This window comes from Phascolarctos cinereus, unplaced genomic scaffold (assembly GCF_003287225.1).
Source record: "Phascolarctos cinereus isolate Bilbo 61053 unplaced genomic scaffold, phaCin_HiC Scaffold_2;HRSCAF=192, whole genome shotgun sequence".
Classification (NCBI taxonomy): domain Eukaryota; kingdom Metazoa; phylum Chordata; class Mammalia; order Diprotodontia; family Phascolarctidae; genus Phascolarctos; species Phascolarctos cinereus.
In genome coordinates this window covers 17,043,605-17,064,508 of record NW_027555625.1, presented here as the reverse complement: position 1 = coordinate 17,064,508, position 20,904 = coordinate 17,043,605, and the positions used below count along the sequence as shown (strand labels likewise).

The 20,904-nt window shown below is 39.8% G+C and overlaps 1 protein-coding gene across 3 annotated transcripts in view; it reads right to left on the bottom strand.

The window, feature by feature from the left end:
* The window catches only part of ADRA1A (adrenoceptor alpha 1A), a 120,770-nt gene that overhangs the window by 15,802 nt on the left and 84,064 nt on the right, over window positions 1–20,904 (bottom strand). The gene's annotated exons all lie outside the window — the stretch shown is intronic.

Sequence of the window (20,904 nt, the reverse complement as noted above, 5' to 3'; positions counted from 1 at the left end):
TTTCCTGGATTCCTTTAAGTTCTAGCTAAAGTCCCACCTTCTACAGGAAGCCTTTCTGAATCTCTTGTAATTCTAGTGTCCCCCTCCGTTAATGATTTCCTTTTTTTCATATGTTGCTAGTTTGTACACATTTGTTTGATTATTGTTGCCCCCCCCCAGCTTTAGATTGTGAGCGCCTTGAGGGCATGAGCTGTCTTTGGCCTTTCTTTGTATCCCTAGAGCTTAGCGTCATGCCTGACACTGGTAAGTGCTTTATAAATGGTTACTAACAATGTGGATTGTTCTTCCCATTCTCAATCTATTCAAATCAATCAATCAGTCACCATCCTTTAAGGTCCAGCTCAGGTGCCTCTTCTAGGAAACCACCTCCGGGAATGACTTTTCTCTTGTCTCCTCCTGAGCCTTACAGCACGGACAGCTCCTTTGGTAGTTAATGTCATTCCCTCAGAGGCCACATGGTATCAAGCACTAGACTGGGAGACTAAAAAGACTTGGCTTTGAATTTTATCTTTAACATTATTAATTATGCAACAGAGGGAGCCTTTCTAAGCTTCAGTTAAATGACTAACTGATATCTTTGTAATAACGAATTAGATTTAATTTAATAATCTTTATAGTCTTTTCATTCTCTTTGTAATCGTTCTCTAAAAGCTTATGCCAAATGTTAGCTATCTCTATGTTTCCTTCTAGCTTTAAGGGCTACATGACTTTGGGCAAGTCACTTAGCCACTCCAGGCTTCACTTTCCTTCTCTGTAACATGAGGTAGGAAGGGTTGATCACTACTGTCTCTTCCAACTATAAATACTATGAACTCGTGAAAGGAGCAGATATTGACTCATACATCCCACTGCCTAGTGGACTTAAATGCCCATCTAAGGATGGACAAGAGGGGCCATGGAGTGACTGCTTTGGTCCTCTTTGAGAAAGAAGAACAACAATTAACCATTAAGTACTTACTATATGCTTGGCGCTGTTCTAAGACAGTTCCTGCCTTCAAGGAGCCTTAATGCTAATGGAGGAGACAACAAGTAAACAAATATGTTCATATAAGCTATATACAGGATATATTGGAAATATGAAAAGAACAAAGATACTAGAATTAAGAGAGTTTGGGAGAGGCTTCCTGTAGAAGATGAGATTTTAATATGGGCTTAAAGGAAGCCAGGGAAACCAGCATGAAAGCTGAGCTGTCTCTCTTCCCCCCTCATCCCTCCAAATGGTTTAAAGATCTTCCTGTATTAGTACTCCCATGTGAACATGAAAGTTTCTCTCTGGTATTACTTCCTCAGTGAATCATTCAAAGGATAAGTTGGATGAGTGGAGAAGGAACAAGGTGGGGTGGGCAGTGAGTTTCACTGTGATGATGGCTTTAATCAAACAGAGGGGAAGGAAGGGCCAAAGGCCACCACGTCTGGCTAGCTGCAGAGGAACTTTAATAAGGCACAGACTTGGCCGTTCAGACCAACGTTCCCTCCTCCCACATGGCCAGTTAACACTAACAAGCAGCATCGCTAACAAGATTGCCTGTACTTTGCAAAAGCCTGACAGTGTGCCTAATGCCTGCTGAGGAGAGCTGGGCGTGTCAAAACTACCTTGTCTGGGAGTCTCTCTTATGACCGAATTAGAGTGGGGATAAATTTTCCTTTTTTGGAAATTTTTGGTAGAGGAAAAATATAAAAATTTCTGAACTCTGAGTCCACATGCTAAGGAGTGGTTATGAAGTTGTCTGAAATTTGTCATAATCCTGTCAAGTGGTGACATTCTTGAATGGTTATTATTTGAGGTTAAGTGTCAGAAAGCAAAAATGAGTGGGATGATAATAACAACGAAAATATTTCAGATCACGTGCTTGAGGTATAAAATTTTAGGATCTCCTTTTCTTTCCTCCCTCATTATTTCTCTTCCCATTCCTTTTAATTGACCCCTTCCTTCCTCCTGAGCCCCTTTCTGCCCAAGACTTTGTGCTACCTTCTGGGTGAAGGCCTTTTATTCAGCTCCCTATGCCTTCTACCCAACAATACTCTAGAATTCAAAATTCTCTCCATCCTTCTAACTTGTCTTGACTGTAGCAGAATTCTCATTTTATCAGCATTTCTCAGGTATGTGTTAGGAAAGGCATAGATCATGGATTCAGAACTGGAAGGGGCCTTAGAAGGCATCTGGCACATTTTACAGATGAGGAAACCGAGGTCCCGCGGAGTGAAATCCCCATGATCACACTGGTAATACATCACAGGCAAGAGTCGACAGTGCCACTCAGAATTTGAATGTGGCAGTTTCTCTGACTGGACTTCTCCCAAACTAATTCACATAAAGATGTGACTGAGTAAAGCCCCTAATCTTCTTAGCAGGTCTTAGCAATCCAAATAAGATATCTGATTGAGTATCAGAAAGATTAAAGGATCTCTGTGTGTGTGTGTGTGTGTGTGTGTGTGTGTGTGTGTGTGTGTGTGTTGTTTTTGTGTGTATATAGTGGGGGAGAACAGGAGTGAGGTTACGGTTCTTAAATCACACCACTCAGTGGATTTCCAGGTTTGAGCAGCTGTCAGTGTGGAAGAGAGATTAGTATTGATCTGTTAAGTCTCAGAAGGTAGAGTCAGGAGCAATGGGTCCTTATTTACAGAGAAAGATTTTGGCATCCAACAATGAAAATCAGCCCTCAGTGCAATGAGCACTCTCATGCCTGCCTGATATTAATTAACAACCAGAATACTGCAGCAACAAACTTGTGTCACCATTAAGGATAGTAGCTTCACCATCCTTGGATTCAAACACCACAGTCTCAGATGCGGTTACAGATGAGATATAAAGAACACTGACAAAAAGAAAGATGGGAAAGTCACTGTCGTTGGTAAGTGGTTAATCTGTCTTCACCTGAAGATCTTCAAGGAGGGCAAACACATCACCTGTCCAGGCAGCTCTTTCCACTTCTAGACAAGCTCTAATTGTTAGGGAGTGACTCCAGATATCAAACCTAAATCAGCCTCTTATCCCATTCTTCCCATGACTTGTAGGTCTTCCATCTGTGGCTAACTAGTAGGATGGTCCATCTTTTGAAGATTAGCCCTTCAAATACTTAAAGACAGTTATTAACACTCTTCTCCAGGCTAAACACTTCCACTTCATTCAGCTACTTCTCATATGGATTGAAGTAGTTAAAGACCCCCCCCCCAACAACTAGGGTGTTCTTTTCTGTACACTCTATGGTATTTCTATCCATAAACAATTATTAAGCACCTACTATGTGCTAGGCACTGTGCTAAGCACTGGGGATTTAAAAAGAGGCAATGTCTTTTTAAAGATGTGATGCCCAGAACTGAGTAGGTGGCAAAGCCTGGATGGGATTGTTATTATGATTATTATTATGATTATGATTATTATTAATATTGTTGTTATATTGTAGATGAAATCTGACCAGAGCAAATCACTTCCCTTTTTCAGATTTTAGTGGAGGTCCTGAAAAGAAAATTTATTTGTCTTGTTATAAAAATCAGAGCTAATGGCAAAACTGGGAACATAAGTCTATACTTTCTTCTTTTATCCTCTTGCTGTTATACTGTATTGTCTTCCCAGCTTTATTCTGTATTTTTTGAATTTATGGAATAAAACAAGCATTTCCGTAACATAGTATGACAAAAAAGAGGATTGCACCTGAAATTGCAAATCCATTACATTGCAACTTTCTATTCCTTTCAAATACATAATGAAGTTATCATGCAAATTTCTTTTTTCTCTTCCCTCCTTCACTCTAGAGATGGTTACCATTAGACACACATACATATGTAAAACAATTCTCCAAACATTTCTATTTATCAGTTCTTTCTCTGGATGTAGATAGTGTCTTCACATGTCCTTGCTTTTTTATGGAATATTTGGTAACCCCAGAATGAAACAAAACCACTAAACATGATTGACTCTGGAGTTTGTGGACATTTAAGCTTATTTAGGACACCATGGTATAATAGATAAGAGCATTGGACTTGGAGTCAGGAATAGCTAGGTTGAATCTCACCACCTACGCTTACTAGCTGGGTGACTTTATCTTATTTTATTTTTTATTAATGAATTTGTTTTTAGTTTTTAATAATCACTTCCATAAATTTTTGAGTTTTAAATTTTTCTCCCCTTTCCTTCCCACCCTTCTCCTTAAGACGTGTGTGCGCTAGGTGACTTTAGATAAGTCACTTAGACTCTCTGTGCCTCAGTCACCTTCCTTGTAAAATGAACAAGTTGAATTCAGCCTTTACAATCCCTTCCAGTTCTATCTATGATCCTGTAATTGTTCTTGTAAGAATAATAGTAAAGACAGAAGGAGCCAAAAAGGGCCCAATTACATGTGGTCAAAATCTAAAAAGTCCCAATGAAAGGAATCATTTCGTAGTGGAAAGAGCTCAGGTTCTCATGTCAGATGATCTGTGTTCCAATCTTGTCTTCAACAGTGTGAGATAGCAACCAAGTGGTAGATGCTATTATTATCCCCACTTTCATAGCTGAGGAAACTGAGACAGGCAGAGGTTAAGTGACTTGTCCAGAGTCATACAGCTCTTAAATGCCTGAGGCAAGAGTTGAAATCTAAACTTAGTAATTACACTTAACCATCCAAAGCAGGAAGTCATCGCTTTATGGGTAAGGGAGGGAAGAGAGTTCCTTTGGAACCTTGCTTCTCAGAATCTCAGGGGTGGAAGCTGACCTCTGAGACCAGCTACTCCTATCTCTCTACAACTCTCTCTACAGTCATGGTGTCAAACTCAAATAGAATAAGGATCACTAAACTGTACATAAGGATTCCTCTGGGTAACACGTTGACTTAGAAAACCACATATGTTTATATAGTTCTTTTTAAAAAAATGAATGTATCAACACATTAAAATTGCTTAGGAACTACCTTTTAAATAAGGGGCAGCTAGGTGGTGCTGCAGTGCACAGAGTTCTGGGCCTGAAGTCAGAAGACTCATCTTCCTAAGTTCAAATCTGACCTCAGACACTTAGTAGCTGTGTGATTCTGAGCAAGTCACTTAACTCTGAGTACCTCAGTTTCTTCATCTGTAAAATGAGCCGGAGAAGGAAATGGCAAACAATCATAGTATCTTTTTCAAGAAAACCCAAAAGGGATCACAAAGAGTTGTATACAACTGAAAAACCAAAAGTCACAGAGAAAGTGCTGCCCTGCCATTGGCAGATGGAGTTTGCTCATCTGGGATTTCTTTATACACATATATTCAGGCCCTGTACTCTAACCATTTGGTAATTCAGTGATCACTCAATAATGGAACCTCCCATCTCTGCTCATTTGCACGGGCTGGCTGTCCCTCATGCCTGGATCATTCAGTTTCCTTTCTTCAGTCTTGGAATTCCTTGAAGGCCAATTCAATGACCATCTCCTGTCAGAAGTTGTTCCTTATTTCCCCTCTTGTTACTGGCCTGTCACAACCCCAAATAACTTGGCATTTCATCCGTCTCCTCTTGCTATTGTATTTACTCATTAGCATAGGTGCTGTCTCCACACAGAAGAACATAAATGTTCCCTTGAAGGCATGGACTGCATAGCTTTTGACTTTTTTACCTCAAGCACCTAGCATGCAGCAGGACCTCAGCAAATACTCCTTGAATTAACTTTGGCACCTGCTACATGCCAGGCATTGGGTTGGCATATGATATAAAGCTGAAACAGTGTCTGCCCTCATACAGCTTGTATTCTGCTGTGGGGAGAGAAATACAAAGTGCATACAAAAGCAATACAATCTAATTGGGGAGTGCTTTCAAAGAGCTTGTGTTCTATTGGGAGAGACAGTATATATGCACAGCAATTAACAAAATGTATATGAAATAAATGTAAAATAGCAACTCAGGGATGAAGACAAGCCTTCTGTAAGAGTGACCCCCTGAAGTGAGATTTGAAAAGAACTTTGGGGAGGGAAGGAAGGAGTGCATTCCAGGCACTAGGGAACAGCCCAGCCAAAGGCTTGGGGGCTGGAAGCTGGTGGAGACCAGCTAGTCTAGTTCAAACCTCTCAGAATCCCTAGCTCAAAGGTGCCCGCAGTTAATTAATTTAAGCCCAGGCTTTTCCCCGGAGGAATGCAGAATGTCAAAGCCTATCTTCCCTCTACAGTAGATCCCCAGTTTGCAGCCATCTGAACAGAACTTTTAACCCTTGGCTCACTCCTTGTGTTCAGCCAGGATCTTTTGACTAAAGTGTTGCCTGCAAAGAAGCACCAGACAGACAAATTCCACTGCTGCCCAAGTGATGTTACTTTCTGGGCTCTGAGGCGCCCTCACTGTCTCCAGAAATGGCTCTTCTCTGTCTAGCTGGATGGTGCCTGGAATCCTACCATGAGAATCTCATTCTTTTGATTGAGTCCAATTGGCTTTATCCACTGTAAAAATGCTGCTAAGTAGGGCTAAGCCACATTTTTCTGTTAGCCAGGGAAGGAAGTGAGGATAATCAGATTCACAGAATCACAGATTCTTAGAGTTAGCAGGGGGCTCTATGGTCATTGAGACCAATCCATACTTGAATGAGAATCTGAGTCCATAGGCATCTAGCTACTGCCAGAAGGGCTCCAGTGAGGGGAGCCTACTGCCTCCAGAGGCCGTCTGCTCCACCCTGGAACAACCCTCATTACTGGGAAGGTTTTCTGAGCATCTGGACTAAATTGTCTTTTTACAGAAGGATCAAATGAGGTGATATAGGTAAAGGGCTTTTCAAACTGTATATGACAAACACATGCTAATAATTAGCAAACAAATGACTGACTAAATAAACAATAGCAATAGCTATGTGAATTGTCATCCTTCTAGAACCATAGTCTTTTCTTCTTTAAAATGAGGGATTTGGCTTGGACCAGATGGCAGCTAAGATCTATGATCTTTAAAGTGATCTCCCAGCAATATCCTGGGGTCCCTGTCTTTTCCCCTAAATGAAAATGTCTTTTCCACTGGTCCTGCTTATGCTACGGCTCTGCTTATGCTACCCACCTCCTAGGGCTGAGCATGACTGATGATTTATGAACTCTAAACGGTTTTTTTTTTAAGAAATGTGAGTTCTTATTCCTGTCTCTGTTTTCTTCTCTGACAAGTTTCTACCCATCCTTTGGGACCCAGTTGAAGGGCCCCCTCGTCCAGGAAGGCTTTCTTGCTGCCTCTGGCCTTCACGGACCTTCTGTGTGACACTTTGCCTTATATGGTCCTGTTTTCTAATCTTGGGTTTTGTTACCTTGTCTATGGCTCACAAGGACAGGGCCTGGATTTGCTACTTTTCAGGTCTCCCTTGTATCCTCCTCACTACTCAGCATCAAGGAGCCCCTCAGTAGAGCACTGAATGAATATTTCTCGATTGGCTAATTAGAGGAGATTCTGTTTCCCCTTCAGTGGGAGCTCTTTGCTCCCATCCAGGAATTGGGCCTTTTCCCTTCCCGTCCTGTTTCCAAACTTTCCCTGCACTATTTTCTAGACTCTATTTATAAGAAAACAAACACTTCTTCAAACAGTGCTCTGCATCACTGTTACAGACACTTCATAAAATTATTACTTCTAGTACTTATAAAGACATTTTATGGTGTCCCGGTGAAAGGGTAAAGCATGTAATTAAAAGGTGATAACCATCAGCATTCTCTCATGGGAGGATCAGAAGTTTGTGGGATGGGAGAGCAATGCCAAATACCAGAGGCCCAAGGCAAGATCAAGCAAAACATTTCTAAGGCACCCCCCACAGAGAGAGGATTTCAGAAAGTAATCCAGCCCTTGGTTTCAAGCAAGGGATCCCAAGGTCCTGGTCTGTTTACCTACTAACTTCTTCATGTGAACAAGGAAATGTACTGGGTGATTGGTTCTGTGGGTTACAGTCTTGGAAGAGGGAAATTAGCAAAGGGACAGCAGCTCCTGAGCCTCCTGAATTGGAGTGCTGTCTCATCCTTGTTCTGGGTCATTCTGGGTGGGTTCTGTCTCAAGACAAGAGGGATTTGAGGGTTAGTTATTCAGAACAACATGGTAAATTGGTAATTATAAATCTGTGTGGTAGGGATGAAAGGGGAGAGGAGAGGGCCTACCCACAGTGGCTTCTTCAATCCCTTTTCTCTAGTCACTGCTATACATGAACATTTATCACATAGGGCTAAACCATATTATGCTTTATAGCTATATGCCTCCATTTTCATATGAAGCATGCCTATTAAATCATAATAACAGCTGACATCAGAGTGAAGTTTACTAAACACTTTACATATATCCTGTCAGTTGTCTTATGTAATGACCCTGGAAGGTAAGAAGTACAGGTGATCTTACATCAGATCATATCTAGAGTCTTGGGTTCAATTCTGGACACTGAGATTTAGAAAGGTCATTGTAAGCTGGAGAGCTTCTTGGCATATAAGAGGTGTTTAATAAATGTTTATCAATCAAATGGCAAAAGGCCTGAATTCATGAACTATGATGACTAGGGAACTATGATGACTGAAGGAACTGGGGATATTTGGTCTGAGGAAATCAAGAAATCAAGCATTTACTAAGTGCCTACTGTGTGCCAGGCACAGTGTTAAAGGCTAGGGCGATAAAGAAAAGGGGAAAAAAAAGACATTCTCTTCGCTTAAGGAGCTCATAATCTAGTGGGGGAGACAATATGCAAACAGCTAAACAGATGCAGGATAAATCGAGGGTAATCTCAGAGAGAAGACATCAGTATTAAGGAGGAATTGCAAAGGATGGTTTCAGGATGTGAGATTTTAGCTAGGGCATAAAGGAAGCCAGGGAAGCCACAAGGAGGGAAAGAAAAGAGGAAGAAAAGAATTGCAGGCACAGGAGACAACCCTGGAAAATACCTGCAATCAAGTGCTAGAGTGTCTTGTGTAAGAAACAATAAGGTAGGCAATGCCACTGGATGGCAGAGTATTGGGAGGGGAGTGAGGCGTGAGAAGACTGGGAAGACAGGGGTGGGCCAGGTTCTGAAGGGCTTTAACAGCCACACAGAATTTGATATTTGATTCTGGAGGCAGTAGGGAGCCACTGGAGATATTTAAGGGAGGGTGTATGTGTGTGGCATAGTCAGATCTGTGTTTTAGGAAGATCGGTTTGTCAGCTAAATGGAGGATTTACTGAGATAGGAGAGACTTGGGGCAGGGAGAAGAGAGGGCTCAGGGGAGGTGATAACTGTCTTCAAGTATTTTAAGGGTTATCATATGGATTGAGCACTATACTTGGAGTCAAGGTGACCCAAGTGCAAATCCTGCCTCCTGACACTGGTTGTGTGACCCTGAACAAGTCACTTAACTTCTTTAAGCCTCAGTTTCCTCATTTGTAAAATGGAGATAACGATGGCATCTATTACAAAAGGTTGTTGGGAAAATAAAATAAGATAATACTTGTCAAGCATTTTGCAGACTTTAAAGTATGCTATCATTGTCATCATATTATTGTTGTTGGGTACTATTGTTGTTGGAAGAGGGATAAGACTTTTGACTTGGCCCCAGAAGGCAGAGAAAGGAGAAAAAGGGAGAGGTTGCAGAGAGGAAGATTTCAGGCTTGAAACAAAGAAAAGCAAATCCTGACAAGTCTATCCATCTAAAGGTTAAATGGGCTGCCTCCAGAGGTGGTGGCACCCCTCTCCCATCACTGCAGGTCTTCAAGCTAAGCCTAGAGGATGGAGGGCCACTTGTCTGGGATGGAGGTGGTGGGGCCCCTCTCCCATCACTGCAGGTCTTCAAGCTAAGCCTAGAGGATGGAGGGCCACTTGTCTGGTATGTTGTACAGAAAACCTCAGACTGTGTTAAATGGCTTTCCAACTGAGAGGCCCTCCGATTCTTACTATATTGTAGATGAGGAAACCAAGGGTCAGAAAGATTAAGTAACTTGCCCATGGTCATGGAGCTAATGAATGTCAGGGATGAGTTCAAACCCAACTCTTTTCTGACTCCAAGTGCAGTGCACTTGTTACTACAGTGTACTCCCTGCTCCTAAAGGACTTTCAGTGGGGGGTAAGAGTGGGATGAGAATGATAACATTTATAGATATAGGTAAATTCAAAAGAAGTTGAGGACAGAGAGAGCACTGAATCCTAGTCAGTCAATCCCTAAGCTTTTGTTAAACACCTACTATGTGTTGGGCAGAAAGTTAGGTGGCCCAGTGGATAGAGCACAGGGACCAGAGCCAGGAAGACTCACCTTTGTGAGTTCAAATCTAGCCTCAGACATTTACTAGCTATGTGACCCTGGGCAAGTCACTTCACCCAATTTGCCTCAGGTTTCTCATCTATAAGATGAGCTGAAGAAGAAAATGGCCACCCACTCCAGTATTTTTTGCCAAGAAAACACTAAAAGAGATTACGAAGAATCAGACAAAGGCTGAAATGACTAAACATGAATGCCATATGTCAGTTACTGTGTTATGCTGGGGATACAAAGAAAGGCAAAAATAATGCAGAACTTCAAGAAACTTACATTGGAATTGGGAGAAAAATAACTATACTCATACAAGCTATGTATAGAATAAATAGAAGGTAATTTTGAAAGGGAAGGTATAGACAACTGTGGGTGACTTGGGCGCCAGCCTCCTAGAGAAGGTGATGTCAGATTAAGCTTCGCTGATTCACCTGATCTGAACCTTGAAGGAAGCTAAGCCATCTAAGAGGCTAAGGGAGAGTGTCCTATTCCTATGCAAAGGCATGGAGGGGAGAGATAGACTGCTGAATAGGGAGAACATCAAGAAGGCCCATTTGGCTAGAATTAGTACAATGTGTGAAATGCCCAGAAATCCAGGCTGGAACCAGACTTTGACAGACTTCAAATGGCAAGCTTAGAAATTTGTATTTTATGTCAGGTACAGTTGGAGTTTATTGAACTGGGGAACACCATTGCTGGACCTGAGCTTTAGAGAGACAGCTCTGTGGAGGGGTGACTGAAGAAAGGAGTTAACAAAGAGGCCATCAGAGCAGTCTAGGTGAGAGGTTGTCAGGGCCCAATGAGGGTGGTGGCTGTGTGAGTGCAGACAAGAGGATGTATCCAGGAGCTGCTGGGGAAATGGATAATAGCATTCTCTGATATGAAACAAGTGCTTGCTTGGGGGCAGTGAGGAGGAAGAAAATACTTTTTTCCACTTCGTCATTCAGATCAATTGGGTTTGACCTCTCATTCTTTCTTTCTTTCTTTCTTTCTTTCTTTCTTTCTTTCTTTCTTTTTCTTTCTTTCTTTCTTTCTTTCTTTCTTTCTTTCTTTCTTCCTTCCTTCCTTCCTTCCTTCCTTCCTTCCTTCCTTCTTTCCTTTCTAGTTACCACAGTCATTCACTGCCTCCTTTCTTTTTGCCTTTTTAATGAACCAAGAACAATTAGGATGGATCCTTTACATTGTATGACTCTGCTTTGATACTAATCAAAACAGCATATAAATAACTCTAAAGAACAGAAAGTCTGAATTTAAACCTCTATTCTTTAGAGTGTAAGGGGAGGGGAGGAGCCAGCATATCAGCAATTGCATGAATTTTCTGCCAAGAAGAGGCCAGCACCAATCAGACATGCCCTGTGGTCCTTCCTCTAGGGTAAGGGTCATAGTGGGAATCATTACATTGTCAATTCTGTGATTCAATTCTTTATTCATATCTCTAGCATTTAGACTAGTACCATGCACATAGTCTGTATTTAATGTTTATTTACTTGTTGACTAATAACAGCAAAGCCCGAGCGTATACTCAGTAGCACCACAACCACCTGGTTTTTATTCTGTCAATCTAATCTCCATTTCTTCATCTTGACATTGGCAAAAACTTTGCCCCAATTTGAAATGCTGGCTCACTTCCTGATGGTGCTTTCCCCCTTCCTCTTACAATCTTTCTCCTCCAAGTGAGGACACTACACTGGATATGGATAAGGGGTCAAGGAATTCAAGTGTGTAGAACTTAGTCACCAACCAGTCAACATAAGGAAGGGAGGAGAGTTTAGCTTTTGCATTAGTGAAAGTCTGGAAAAGAATTAAATAGTGGAGAGCTTGGGGAGCATGGAGAAGATAAAGAACAGTGTTTGGGGTCCTAAGGTGGAGAGGGAGATGGAATGATAAAAGACTGTGATCAAATAAAGGAATTTTCAAGCTCATAAGTGGAACATGGCATAACAAAAATGAAACCATATTCCCTCACAGATCTTACATTCTACTGCAGAAATGTATAAATAGATGCAAAAAACCACAAAATCTTTTTGGATAGGAGCATTTGGAATTTGTGGCATTAAGAAATGGAGGTGCTGGGGGGGGTGGAGCCAAGATGGCAGAGAGAAGCTAGGAAAGTGCCTGAGATCTCCCCAGTTTCCCTTAGAAACAATTTTAATTCAAGCCTCTAAATGGATTCTGGAGTGACAGAACCCACAAAAAAAATGGAGTGAAACAATTTTCCAGCTTAAGATACTCAGTACTTTAGGAAATGTCTGTGTCACTTGGGTAAAAGGTGAGCACAGTCCAACATAGACAGCATCCAGGCAAGCCAGTAGGAGGATCTTAGCCACAGCACAGATCAGCAATCAATGCCCCTCAGTCCTGGATAAACAGGTCAGTGGAACAGTAGGCCAGCTGCCCTAGTGCAGAATGCAAATTGCCAGAAGGCAAACTACCAGCCCCGGAAAGCAGGCAACAACAGGTGCAATGAGGCCAGGCCACTCCAGCACAATGAACAAGCCATCAGCATCTGAGGCCTCAACACATAGAGCCAGTGACCAGGCCCCTGGACCCTAGCACAAGAAGCTTGGGACATTACTCCCTGTGCCCAAGGGGTAGAGCTCAACTTTAAAAGTCACAAAATAAGCAAAAAATGAGTACAAAGCAAAAGAGAACCTTGACCATAGAAAGTTACTATGGTGACAGGCTCAAAACAGACGCAGAAGAAGAAACTAATGTCATAATGCCAACATGTGAAACCTCAAAGGGGAATATGAATTGGTCTCAAGCCCCAAAAAGTGTTCTTGAAAGAGCTCAAAAAAGATTTTAAAAGTCAAATAAGGGAGGCAGAAGAAAAATTGGGAAAAGAAATGAGACATAAGCAAGAGAGAGTCAACAGCTTGGAAAAGTAAGGACAAAAAATGACTGAAGAAAATAATTCCTTAAAAAATACAATTGGCCAAATGGAAAAAAAAATCCACTAAAGAAAATAACTCCTTAAAAAGTAGAATTGACCAAAAGGAAAAGGAAGTTCAAAAATTTACTAAAGAGAAGAACTCCTTAAAAAGTAGAATTGGCCAAATAAAAAAGGAGGTATGAAAGCTAAATGAAGAAAATAATTCCTTAAAAATTAGAATTGGGCCAGTGGAAGCTAATGACTCTATGAGACATCAAGAATCAGTCAAACAAAACCAAAAGAATGAAAAAATAGAAGAAAATGTAACATACCTCGTTGGAAAAACAACTGACCTAGAAAACAGATCCAGGAGAGATAATTTAAGAATTATTGGGCTATCTGAAATTCATTATAACAAAAAAGAGCCTGGACAGCATCTTTCAAGAAATTATCAAGGAAAATTGCCTTGCTATCCTAGAACCGGAGGGTAAAATAGTCATTAAAAGAATCCACCAATCACCTCTTGAAAGAGATCCCCAAAATGAAAACTCCAAGAAATATAGCCGCCAAATTCTTGAACTCTCAGGTCAAAGAGAAAATATTGCAAGCAGTCAGAAGAAAACAATATTGTGGAGCCACAGCCAGGATTGCACAGGATTTAGCAGCTTCCACATTAAAGGATTGGAGGGCTTGGAATATGATATGCTGGAAGGCAAAGGAACTTGGATTACAACCAAGAATTAACTACCCAGCAAAACTGAGTGTAATCTTTCAGGGGAAAAGATGGGTATTCAATGAAATCGGTGACTTTTAATCATTCCTGATGAAAAGGCCAGAGCTGAACAGAAAATTTGATCTTCAAATAGAAGACTCAAGAGAAGCATAAAAAGGTAAACAGGAAATTAAAAAAAAACTTTATTCAATAAAGGTAAACTGTTTACATCCCTACACAGGAAGATGATACTTGTAAGTCTTGAGAACTATGTCTCTTTTAGGGTAGTTAGAAAGAGTACACATAGACAGAGGGTGTGGATATAAGTTGACTTTGAAGGGATATTAAAAAAAATTGAGGTAAAAAAAGATTGTACTGGGAGAAGAGGAAAGGGGATGCAAAATAGGATAAGTTACATTATATGAAGGGACACAAAAGACCTATTACAGTAGAAGGAAAGAAGGAGGGGTGAGCATTGTTTGAACTTTACTCTCATCAGATTTGGCTCAAAGAGGGAAAACCATATACACTCAGTTGGGTACAGAAATTCATCTTACCCTACAGGAAAGTAGGAGGAGAAAGGAGAAAGAACAGGGAGGGAGGTAGATAGAAGAGAGGGCAGAAGTAATAAAGAAAAGGAAAAAGAAAAGGAGGAGGCTGATAGAAGGGAGGGCAGTGGTTAGAAGCAAAACACTGGTGAGGAGGGACAGGGTGAAAGGAGAGAGAAAGGTATAAACAGGGAGAAAATAGGATGAAGAGAAACACGTAGTTATTAATCATAACTGTGAATGTGAATGGGATGAACTCCCCCATAAAATGGAAGCAGATAGCAGAGTGGATTAAGAACCATAATCCTACAATATGTTGTTTACAAAGAAACACATTTGAAGCACAGAGATATGCACAGAGTAAAGGTAAAAGGCTGGAGCAGAATATAATCTGCTTCAGCTAAAGTTAAAAGAAAAGCAGGAGTAGCAATTATAATCTCAGACAAAGCAAAAAGCAAAAACAGACCTAATTAAAAGAGATAAGGAAAGAAACTACATCTTGCTAAAAGGTACCATAAACAATGAAGTAATATCAATACTAAACATATATGCACCAAGTGGTACAGCATCCAAATTCTTAGAGGAGAAATTGAGCTACAGGAAAAAATAGACAGCAAAACTATACAAGTGGGGGACCTCAAGCTCCCTATCTCAGAACTAGATAAATGTAACTACAAAATAAACAAAAAAGAAATTAAGGAGGTGAATAGAATTTTAGGAGAATTAGATATGGTAAATCTCTGGAGAAAATTGAATGGGGATAGAAAGGAATATACCTTTTTTCTTAGTGGTACATGACATCTACACAAAATTGACCATGCCTTAGGGCATAAAACTTCACAGTCAAATGTATAGAGACAAAAATATTACATGCATCCTTTTCAGATGATGATGCAATAAAGATTACATGTAATAAAGGGCCATGGAAAGACAGACTAAAAATTAATTGGAAACTAAGTAATCTAATCCTAAAGAATGATTGCGTTGAACAACAAACCATAGAAACAGTCAATAATGTCATCGAAGACAATGACAATAATGAGACAACACACCAAAACTTATGGGATGCAGACAAAGAAGTTCTTAGGGGAAATTTTATATCTCTAAATGCTTACATGGATAAAATAGAAAAAAAGAGATCAAAGAATTTGACATGCAACCAAAGAAGCTAGAAAAAGAACAGATTAAAAATCTTAAATTAAATACCAAATTAGTAATTCTAAAACTCAAAAAAGAAATTAATAAAATTGAAAATAAGAAAACTATTGAACTAATAAATAAAACTAAGGGCTGGTTTTTGTGAAAAAAAATCCAATAAAATAGATAAACCTTCTGTTAATTAGATTAAAAAAAAGAAAAAAGAAAACCAAATTGCCAGTATCAAAAATAAAAGGCTTAATTTACCACCAATAAAGAGGAAATTAAAACATTAATTAGGAGCTATTTTGCTCAACTGTGTGCCAATAAATCTGACAATCTAAGTGAAATGGATGAATATTTAGAAAAATATAAATTGCCCAGATTAACAGAAGAGGAAATAAAATGCATAAATTACCTTATTTTAAAAAAAGAAATTGAACAAGCCACCAATGAACTTCCTAAGAAAAAATCTCTTGGGCCGGATGGATTTACAAGTGAATTCTACCAACATTTAAAGAACAACTAATTACAATACTATATAAAATATTTGGAAAAATAGACAAAGAAGGAGTCCTACCAAATTTTCTTTTATGATGCAAACATGGTGCTGATAACCTAAGTCATGAAGAGTCAAAACAGAAAGAGAAAATTATAGACTGATTTCTCTGATGAATATTGATGCAAAAATTTTAAATAAATTATTAGCAAAGAGATTACAGCAATTTATCATCAGGAAAATGTTCTATGACCAGGTGGGATTTATACCAGGAATGCAGGACTGGTTCAATATTAGGTGAATTATTAGCATAATTGGCCATATCAATAACAAAACTAATAAAGATCGTATGATTATCTCAATAGATGCAGAAAAAGCTTTTGACAAAATACAGCACTCATTCCTATTAAAATGCTAGACAGTATAGGAATAAATAATTTTCCTTAAAATGACAAATAGTACCTATCTACACCATCAGCAAACATCATATGTAATGAGGATTAGCTAGAAGCTTTCTCAATAAGATTAGGGGTGATGCAAAGATACCCACTATCACCTCTATTATTTAATATTGTACTAGAAATATTAGTTTTAGCAATAAGAGAAAAAAGAAATGGAAGGAACTAGAATAGGTAATGAGGAAACAAAACTATCACTCTTGCAGATGATATGATGGTATACTTAGAGAATTCTAGAGAATCAACTAAAAAACCACTTGAAATAATTAACAACTTTAGCATAGTTCAGCATATAAAGTAAACCCACATTAATCATCAACATTTCTATACACGACTAACAATGCCCAGCAGCAAGAGATAGAAAAAGAAATTCCATTTAAAATAACTTTAGACAAAATATAAAATATTTGAGAGGCTACTTGCCAAGATAAACCCAGGAACTATATGAACACTTTTCACAAAGTAAAATCAGATCTAAATAACTGGAAAAATATCAATTGTTTATGGGTTGTCTGAGCTATTAAAATAAATGTGACAATTCTACCTAAATCAATGCACTTATTTACTGCCATACTAATTATTTTATAGAGCTAGAAAAAAATGATAACAAAATTTATCTGGAACAACAAAAGGTCCAGAATATCAAGGGAATTAATGAAAAAAAAATGCAAAGGAAGGTGGCCTAGCTGTATGAGATCTAAAATTATATTATAAAGTGGCAATCATCAAAACTATTTGGTACTGGCTAAGAAGCAGTGGTGGATCAGTGGAATAGGTTAGGTACACAAGACACAGTAGTCAATGACGATAATAATCCACTGTTTGATAAACCCAAAGACTCTAGCTTCTGGGATAAGAACTATTTGATAAAAACTGCTGGGCGAACTGTGAAATAATATGGCAGAAACTAGGCATAGACCAACATCTTACACTGTGTACCAAGATAAGGTCAAAATGGGGACATGATTTAGACATAAAGAGAGATATAAGCAAATTAAAAGAGCAAGGAATAGTTTACCTGCCAGATCTATGGAGAACGGAGGAGTTTATGACCAAACAAGAGACAGAGAACATTATGAAATACAAATTGGATAGTTTTGATTATATTAAATTAAAAATGTTTTACATAAACAAAGCCAATGCGACCAAGAGTAGAAGGAAAGCTGGAAGCTGGGAAACAATTTCTACTGCTAGTGTTCCTGATAAGGACATTATTTCTAAAATAGACAAATAATGGAGTCAAATTTATAAGAATACAAATCATTTCCCAATTGACAAATGGTCAAAGAATATGAACAGGTAGTTTTCAGATGAAGAAATTAAAGCTATCTATAGCCATATGAAAAAATGCTGTAAATCACTATTAATTAGAGAAATGCAAATCAGGACAACGCTGAGGTAACACCTTACACCTATCAGCTTGGTTAATATGACAGAAAATGATATGTGTTGGAAAAGATGTGGGAAAATTGGAACACTGATGCATTATTGGTGGAGTGGTGAACTGATCCAACCGTTCTGGAAAGCAATTTGGAACTATGCCCACAGGGCTACAAAACTGTGCATACCCTTTGATCCAGCAATACCAGTAGTAGGTCTGCATCCCCCAAAAAACATAAAAAATGGGAAAGGACCCATTTGTATAAAAATATTTCTAGTAGCTCTTTTTTTGTGGTGGCAAAGAATTGGAAATTGAGGGAATGTCTATCAGTTGGAGAATGGCTGAACAAGTTGTAGTATATAAGTGTAATAGAATGCTATTGTACTACAAGAAATGGTGAACAGGTGGATTTCAGAAAAAAAAAACCTGGAAAGACTCATATGAACTGATGCTGAGTGAAGTGAGCAGAACCAGGAGAACACTGTACACAGTAACAGCAACATTGTGTGATGACTAACTTTGATAGATTTAGCTCTTCTCAGCAACGCAATGTTCTAAGAGAATTCCAAAAGAGTCATGATGGAAAATACTGTTCACATCCAGAGAAAGAACTATGGAGTCTGAATGCAGATTAAAGCATACTATTTTCACTTTTTTGTTTTTTTCTTTCTCATGTTTTTTCCCCTTTTGTTCTTATTCTTCTTTCACAATACGACTAATGTGGAAATATGTTCAATATGATTGTGCATGTATAGCCCATATCAGATTTCTTGGCATCTTGGGAAGTGGGAGGGGAGGGAAGGGGAGGGAGGGGGACAAAATTTTGGAACTCAAAATCTTTTAAAAGTGAATGCTGAAAACTAATAAAAACAAATTTAAAAAATAAATAAAGAAAAAAGGGAGCTTCTGAGGCTTTGGTAATTGAGTGAAAGGTTGAAGGGAGCCAGGAATTTCAAGGGTGAAGGTGAGGAAGGAGAGAATTCCAGGCATGGGGTACAGTCTGTAAAAAGGCATGATGATGAGAGATGGAAAGCCATACAGAAAGAACAGCGAATGGGCCAGTTCAATTACAACCGAGAATGTGTGAAGGAGCATCATATGTAACCAACCTAGAATTCTGGGCTGGATCAGAGTCTGAGGGCTTGAAATATAAAACAAAGGACCTTGTATTTTATTCTAGAGTCAATAAGAAGGGAACCACTGGAGTTTCATGAGCAGGGGAGTGATATGGGCAGATGTGCTTTACAAGTATGTCTTTGGCCAACATATGGAGGTTGAATTAGAGAGGAGAGAAGCTGGATTCTAGTCTTTCCTACCTTCTTATGGACATTGCTGCCATGATGATCCTCCTTTGATAATTCCTCTCTTTTCTCATTTCCAGGACCATTTCAATCTGCCTTCAAATTTGGATAGGCCTGTCCTCAATGAACGAAAACCTCTGCTTGTCTTGTACCTTCTCTGTGAAGTCCAGCTACTTTCCATAGTTTCTCATTCTTTTCATGGCCAAACACATCATATCCCTGGTGGCCACCCACTGCCTCTGCCTCTCCAATGCCAATTTCTAGTTAACAAAATTCTCCATTGTGGCTTCCACCTCCGTTATCTGATTGCTCTGGATGCACGGTGTTGCATAAGCAAAGGAGGTAAGAACAGCATGGTGAGTAAGTGGTTCTAGTGAAAGAATGCTGCTTTGGGCAGAGGGTTTGCAGAAAGGGCCCTGTCATTCTGCCAATACCCCCAGTTTTCCTGCATGGCAGGTTTTCCCTGACCTATTCTGTGCTGACCTTCTAGCTATGGGTACACATTCCTTCTGCTCTCATCTCAGCCCCCTGGATTGTGTTACTCACATGAACTTTGGCTTGGTCTGGCACAGTGACCTTATGGCTCTATATGATCACAGCTTGGACCATGATGCTTTTCTTCAGGAGAGATCTTCCTCTTGTTGCCTTTTTAATTGCTTTCTAATCACACAATGTCAGAAGTCATCCATTTCAAACTACGCTTGAACAAGAGGCCATCTATTTCAACCCATATACCTGTATCTGACAAGTGGTGTTACAGACTTGACTTCAAGCCCTCCAACAACAGAGAATTTGCCTTCTCCCAAGGCAGCCCATTCCACTTTGGGGCAGCTCTAATTATTAGGCAGCTAGGTGACACAATGGATTGTGCATTGAGCCTGCAGTCAGGAAGACTTGAGTTCAAATTTGGCCCCAGACACTAGCTGTGTGACCTTGGGTAAGTCACTTAACTCTGCTTGCCTCAGTTTCCTCATCTGTCAAATGAGGTGGAGAAGAAAATGGCAAGCCACTCCAGTATGTTTGCCAAGAAAACCCCAAATCTGGCCACAAAGAATTGTACGTGACTGCAATGAATGAACAATAACAATTATTAGGAAATTCTTCCTTATGTCACACTTACATTTGCTTCCCTGACACCTCCTCCCCCTTGCTTCCCCTCCTGGCCCCACTGCTTCCAGTTCTGTTCTCTAGAAGAACCAAGTAGAGCAAAGCCTCAGCTTTCTTTCATAATATCCCTGCCTGGAAAGGTGATGAGTTTCCCTTCATTGGAGGTAGTCCAGCAGAGGCTGGATGACCAGAGGCTGGTTGTGTTATTGTGTTCCTTTCATGTTTTTGCTGCATTAATTGGCCGGTGGGGTTCCTTTCAACTCTCAAAATTCTGTGATTCTGTCAAAGAGTTTAAGATAGCTATCATGTCCCTCACTAGACCTCTTCCCAAGGCTAAACTCTCTAGTTTCTATAATTAGCTCCTGCAGGTCAATATCAGTAATGCATATCCTTTCTCTAGGGGCCATGAATTCAGCAGCCCAAGGAGAGTTGAGTAGGAGAACTGGGTGACCCAGTCTACTGAGTGGATAAGCATCCCTTGTTCACCAAAGCATGTGCCAATGCCCTAAAGGTTGGCCATGACTTTGACTAGGTCACAGAACTCTGCTTCCTAGATAAAGAAGGCCTGAGTGCCTGATGGTAGTATACATTCTAATCAACAGAAAGGAGAAATTGCCCATCTGCTCTGTTGGCTCGATAATATAGCTCTGGTATAGAAGGTTGTCTGTTCACTTGCAGTATCAGAAGTATCACAGCTAGAGAGCCTGTGGGTGGTGGATCTGTGTAGATTTAGGGGAAAG